General features: G+C 43.2%; 1 pseudogene; it reads right to left on the bottom strand.

The window, feature by feature from the left end:
* Window positions 1-1,736: 1,736 nt before the first annotated feature.
* Window positions 1,737-5,683, bottom strand: LOC147426113 (tRNA ligase 1 pseudogene; annotated as a pseudogene).
* Between the last annotated feature and the right edge of the window lie 373 nt (window positions 5,684-6,056).

Below are 6,056 nucleotides of genomic sequence, written 5' to 3'. Positions count from 1 at the left end.
TTTTTTGGTCTAATATTGAAGCTTTTGCCAATATTTACACTACAACTTGTCTCAAAATCTAATCGGAATTTTATGATTTTAGTGGGTTGAATTACATTAGACCTCGGGGTTTTTCTAGCACTGCTCAATCCTATCACCTTTTGCCACCTCATCTCCCAATACATTTGGGCAAACGTGTGTGACAGGGGCCTTAGTTTAGCAAACACGGCCTCTAATTTCTAACTCTATGGATTTTGGCAGAGTTGAAAAACCATGCCTTCTAGCCTTGCTTTTTGAAATGTAGCCCAACGCACGGACACGAAAGCTACTTGCTTTAATCATCTCAAGCCAAGATAACTAACGTTTGTTTTTTATTAGGGGTATGGAGGCAAAGTGGATGGGCAAGTAGTGCATCAATTACATCTATCTTATAATTTGTGCTCGTGTGACCACATCCTAACAACAAGATGTGAGCTTGTAGACCTTCTCTATGTTTGAGCTTCGTAGGCGGGTTTAGAAAACTCCATGTTTCTCACCCAACTGAGGTTTAAGAAGATGGGACCAGAAACTACTTGCCTTCTACTATAGGCAACTTTGTCTATGTGGTTGTGTCATTTGAGCCTTCTATGAGTGCAAGCCTTCATAGGGGCAAGCCTTTGTAAGATGGGTCGTCTATAAACAAATGAAATAATTTCTTGAGATGCTCAACACTATGATGTACCTACCAACCAATCTTCATATGTAGAATAAACAACTAAAAGGCTTGCCAAAAACATTTTTCCTAACCTCTCAAAACTAGCGCTGTCGTGCCGCTCCGCTCCCATGACAAGAAAATGAGCAAAGGAATCCCCCAACAACGCACACTTAGAACTCTTCCGACTTTTAGGTCAAAAGTGGTTTTTGGCAAACACTGCTTAAAAGTTGGAGTGTGATTGCCTCGAACTAAGACCCACATTGAGAACAAAAGCAAGCTAATGTGCCTACTAACATTGCTATTATTAGGAGGCTTGAAGAGGTCCCAATCATTGTACACATGGTGGGGCATCAAATAGAAATGGGTATTAGGAAGGTGACTTTCTCCTTCAAAGCATCAAATGTTTTATCAAAATGATGGTGCCACTAGTTGAAAATGGAAGAATATTTGGTTCACCTGCAAGGCAGGCAAGCTCTTTATGATTCATAAATCAACAGCAATCTAAATGACAACTCCAAAGTCTGCAAGAATTTCCTTTGCCTGCTAGAGTAAAGTTTAAACCCCCCAAAGGTTTTTATCTGCTTAGGTCCCCTCTACCTTTTCAATCTAGTGGCCACTAGCTCCCATCTAAGAACGGCAACAAAGATCTGCTCTGCGAATCCACAACAAAGGGATCTTATGTTGAGCAGACATTTGGAACACTAATGAAGATAGGTGGTATTCAGACCATGAGCTACTAGAAATTTGTCCTTTTCAACCTTGGGAGCTCACTTTGATACATGCATGGATCAACATCTTTCCTAAAGAGTTGAAATGGCTGCTCAATTGCTCGAGCTCGATCACCTACAAAGCTTTTGGGCTCATGTTTGAAGGGTGACCCTCTTCATTCATTTGAAGGATAAATTTCAACTTACCCTTCCTCAAACCATTTTTTTAGCTGAGGACTACCTCAAGATTTTTCAAAATCTTATCCTTCGTTTTATCCTTTCTCTGAAGGGTAAAAGTGCTTCTCAATTTGGTGCAAACCCTAATGTGCTCTAACTTCGCTTTAACATACATGAAGTAACATAAGTCTTCCTTGTATTATAAAATCGGACATACATGATTCGTGTAGAAAACTATTCCTAGAGACCTCATAGATCTATACAACAAGACATGTTATTCAATAGGGAGTTGAGATAACCAGAGGGCTACTCAAACCATGCAACGCGTGAAATACAGAAGGGGAGAACTCCCCAAACAATGCTCGGAAAAATAATTTTTCCGAACATACACAAACTTGGGAAAACTATTTTTCCCAAACATATTTAACCATTAATTTTGGAAATTCCAAGCAAAAATTGTCCTCCTGCCTCTGCTCTCAATCCGCCGTTCGAACCTCGGGCTGGCTCTCAGAATGAATTGAGCCACTCTGCAATGTTGTAGCATCAGGACAACTACAACTACTTCTAGACCAAGCATTGCTGATGATTCTTTTATGTTCCTCAAGGAAGAGGAATCTATAGAAGCTCTACCATGCCCGAAATTTCAACAGGAGTGAAATCAACGCGGGCTGCATGGCCTTGCTTGAGCAGTTGTGGAAGAAAGTTGGCCTCCTTGGTTTTTGTGCCGGGCGCTGTCCATATCGTAACATGAGCCCACTCATTTCTTGAACGAACAGCCTTCTCATTCTCCATGATTTGCACTTCCAATGCACACACTTTACTTGAGAAAAGGAGAGCTGTGAGCTTGACTAACACTGTTGCACCACGCTCTCTGCCGAATGCAGCAACTGCGGCAATGCCGTGTGCATACTTATGGGCCAATGTCACATGGGCTGACTTGAGAATAACCCTCCTACCCTGAAAGTACTTTCCAAGTTCCTCATTTGTTGCTTTTAGCTGCTGTAAACAATTGGTAATCTCTTCGGCTGGCAAAGAGAGAGCGGCAATTGTTATACTCCGGAAGTACTGCTCCTCTCCGTCAGTTGAGGTCTCCATGGAGATGTCCCCCCTTGTAATTGCCACAAGCTGTTGTCTTAAACTCTGGAATACCTCCTTGAATGGAATCTGGACATCTTCAAAGTATGCCGCATTCCCGTCCAATACTTCTCGAAGTTCTCTCTCCCAGAGTGACCACTTTTGTGCTAAGGTGCCCTTAGTACTGTCTAGCTTGCCGTGTCTCTCCGCATGGCACTTGAACAAATCCAAGCCTTCAGACAGGACTTCTTCAATGGAGGAAGGCATTCTAGGTCTGTTCGCTTTTAGGACTGGGAACTTCACAAGGTAACCAAATTGTTCCTTTAAGGTGCCCTCGAATGCCTTCCTGTCCATTCCCACATATAAATCATGAAACATCAGCAAGACATACCCTGCATTGCGTGACTTCTTATCCAGATTACCGGGGTGATTCGCTCGCTGAAGCACACGATACATGAAAAGGGCAAGCTCATCCAGGGAGAAAGGATTCAGCTCTGCACCTGCAGAATCGGGAACAACAGGAACTCCAATTGCCGATGAGCTTTCACAAATGTCTCCAACTGTTTTCCACACATCCATGTTCGGGGCATTTTTATCGGCTAAAGTGATTGCTGTCACAGGTTTCTTTCGACGGTCTTTACCTAATAGGGGCCAATATTTTCCTCTTACAAGATCTCCCATCAGAGAATGGATAGTTCTTCCTTCAGCTAGATCACCAGGATCCTCTAAAAGAGCTTTGCACAAGGACGATTTTCCACAGCCGGGTATACCTGGAAAAAAAATAATCATCCCTTTTCCCTGCAATTCATCAACTGGCTGCTTAGCCACCGAAAGAGTATCTTCTCTAGAGACATCTGCATCCTCAGCCACCTCATTCGCAAAGTCCTCTACTTTAACAGCCGATCCGGTGTATCCAACGAGTGTCTTGTTCTGCAAACTTCTTCTCGCAAAGTGTTCAAGAAAAAGCTCTGCTTCTGATAAATACATGTGACTATTGGTCCCTCTCCCTCCATCCTGACTCGTGATATATCGCGCCCACTCTGTCAAAAGTCGGTCCAACCGTTGCTGCTTATCAGCTGAAGTACCCCACTTCCGCATTTGCCTGAGATAATACCTTTTGTATGCTGAAAAACCATTCTGAAACAATACAGAGAGGCCGTTGCGTATTAGAAATGTCCGAATCTTATATGGAAGAAACTTCAATTTCAACATTAAGATATTCGATTCATCTCCTAGCTCAGCACTATTTTCTTGATGAATATGGAAACCTTTATATACATTATCTGATAGAACAGCCAATGAATTCCTCCTCTGATCACCATGCATTAAGTAAACATCCACAAAAAATCCTCTATACAAGGGCCATAGTTCTGGATTCCGCCTCATTTCAATCTGATATTTATGAAAAACATAGTCCTGAAGAACATGGACAGTCATTCTATAATAAGTCATCTGCTCTTTTGCATCATAGCACATCAAACGAGAAGGATAGCGGACGCACATTTTCCTGTCTTGCAAGACCTTGAGCATCTCCTGTAATTTTGTGGTCGTGTGATCAAGAGGGATCGCCTTCAAGAATTTGGGAAGGAAAGAGGTAGCATTTCCCTCAGAAGTCCAATCTGACCAGTCCGAGCACATCTCTGGCCCAACACTTTGTAGCAAAGCTTTGATTTGCTCTTTCTCATTGATCATATCCTGACCACAGATCTCCCGCAAACTCTTCTGTAATAACGATCTATCGAAATCTTTGCAATCAATCAAAGGAAATTCCTCTAGCACCTTCTGCACCCTTTCTGTACTTTCAGGGGAGACAATCCTTGCCACCAAGCCCTCTAAAATTTCCCCTTGCACCTCTGTGTGACTTTTAGATGCGGGGACCGATACATCAGAAATCTCATTCAGTAAACTGCTGACAGCAGTTGCGGTACCTTCCTCACATAGTGCATCATATGCAGTGAAAAAGGATACTGTAGACTCTCTTGATGAGAACAGCCATACATGGTTGGTTGGCAGCCTCCACTGTCGACAGAAAGAAATCAGATCTGGGGTTGCATAGAATCGTGGTTTTCTCTTCAGATCGGTCACTGCCGTGACAACCACATAATCCTGCTTGGGACGTTGACCATGATCGCCTAAAACAGCTGTGACAAGCTCCATGGATACACACAGATGAGAGCTCTCTAGGTATTCATTAAACTCCTTCTGCTTTTGTGATGCTTCAGCTCCCCAAGCTTCTTGAAACGTAGACGCTAGAACAAACACGCCCACAGCAGTATACAGATTGCCGTAGCTATTTTTAGCAAACGCCCCACCATGATCACCACTATACATAAACAGAGACCCAGAATGCTTCAATGAGACCTCTAAAACACCCTTTCCTGACTGAACAACATCGATCATGTTCGTGCGGACTTCTTGATCTGACTTCTCATTCTCAAACTTCGGATAGAAAGTTGCCCGCAATCGTGCATGCACAGCAGTGCTTCTTCTTCCAGAGGAAAAGCTTTCTGGAGAAGCTTCTTGCCGGAGTCCATCAACATTGTCAGCTGCCTCCAAAATATCAACAGCGTCTACGATTGTAGAGCCTTCATCTGTAGATGGTTGTGCGGCGGACGAGTCCCGACAAGTGATTGTAGGGCCTTCATATGTAGATGGTTGTGCGGCGGATGAGTCCTGACCGTTCCAACAAGAATCATGCATGTCTGATTGATCAAAACTTCTCCTCTCTACAGGAGTTTGCATCTCCTGGTTCCATTGGTGACCTCTAGCCTTAATCTTCCTCTGCTTTTGACGAGGACCCATGTTGATATAGTCTTCAAGCATGGAGCCTCAGAGCCAGAGGAGAAACTGGGTCTTGTTTACAGGCAAAAATCGAGAAAACTTCTGCGATACTCATCTTTCAGCAATAATTTCCACAGTTAGAAAAGCAAAAACTAAGGAACTCTGCCTGAGGTGCTCATACTTGGCCAGCACGTCTGCTAGGTGATTCCAGTTTTTCTACCGTCGGCACTGCCTGCCGTTAGAGAGAGAGAGAGAGAGAGAGAGAGAGAGAGAGAGAAACCAAGCCTTTTTTATGCAAGCTATTTCTATGAAGCCTAAAAAATCTACTATCTACTAATCTACTATCTATCTACTAATAACATAATATCTACTAATAACATAATATGGCGCTTGTGAGACCCTTGCCACGTGTCAATAGCTGCGAGCTGAAGCCTTGAGACAAAAAAAAATTGAGCTGGTAAGAAAGAGCACACGTTCACATTAACGGCGCCTTCAAGTGAGTATGTTGAAGCTTGGTGCGGCTCTGCCAGGCTTTCAAGTACATTTAGTTGCTTGGTGACAATCGAAATTCAAATTCCTTGCAAGCTCATATTCCTTGCTCCCGAGTCCCAATGCTTCGTGAAGTACAACACAGAGAGAGAGAG

The sequence above is a fragment of the Adiantum capillus-veneris genome, chromosome 24 (genome assembly GCF_014529385.1).
Source record: "Adiantum capillus-veneris isolate H3 chromosome 24, ASM1452938v2, whole genome shotgun sequence".
Lineage (NCBI taxonomy): Eukaryota > Viridiplantae > Streptophyta > Polypodiopsida > Polypodiales > Pteridaceae > Adiantum > Adiantum capillus-veneris.
This window is presented reverse-complemented; position numbering and strand designations above follow the sequence as displayed.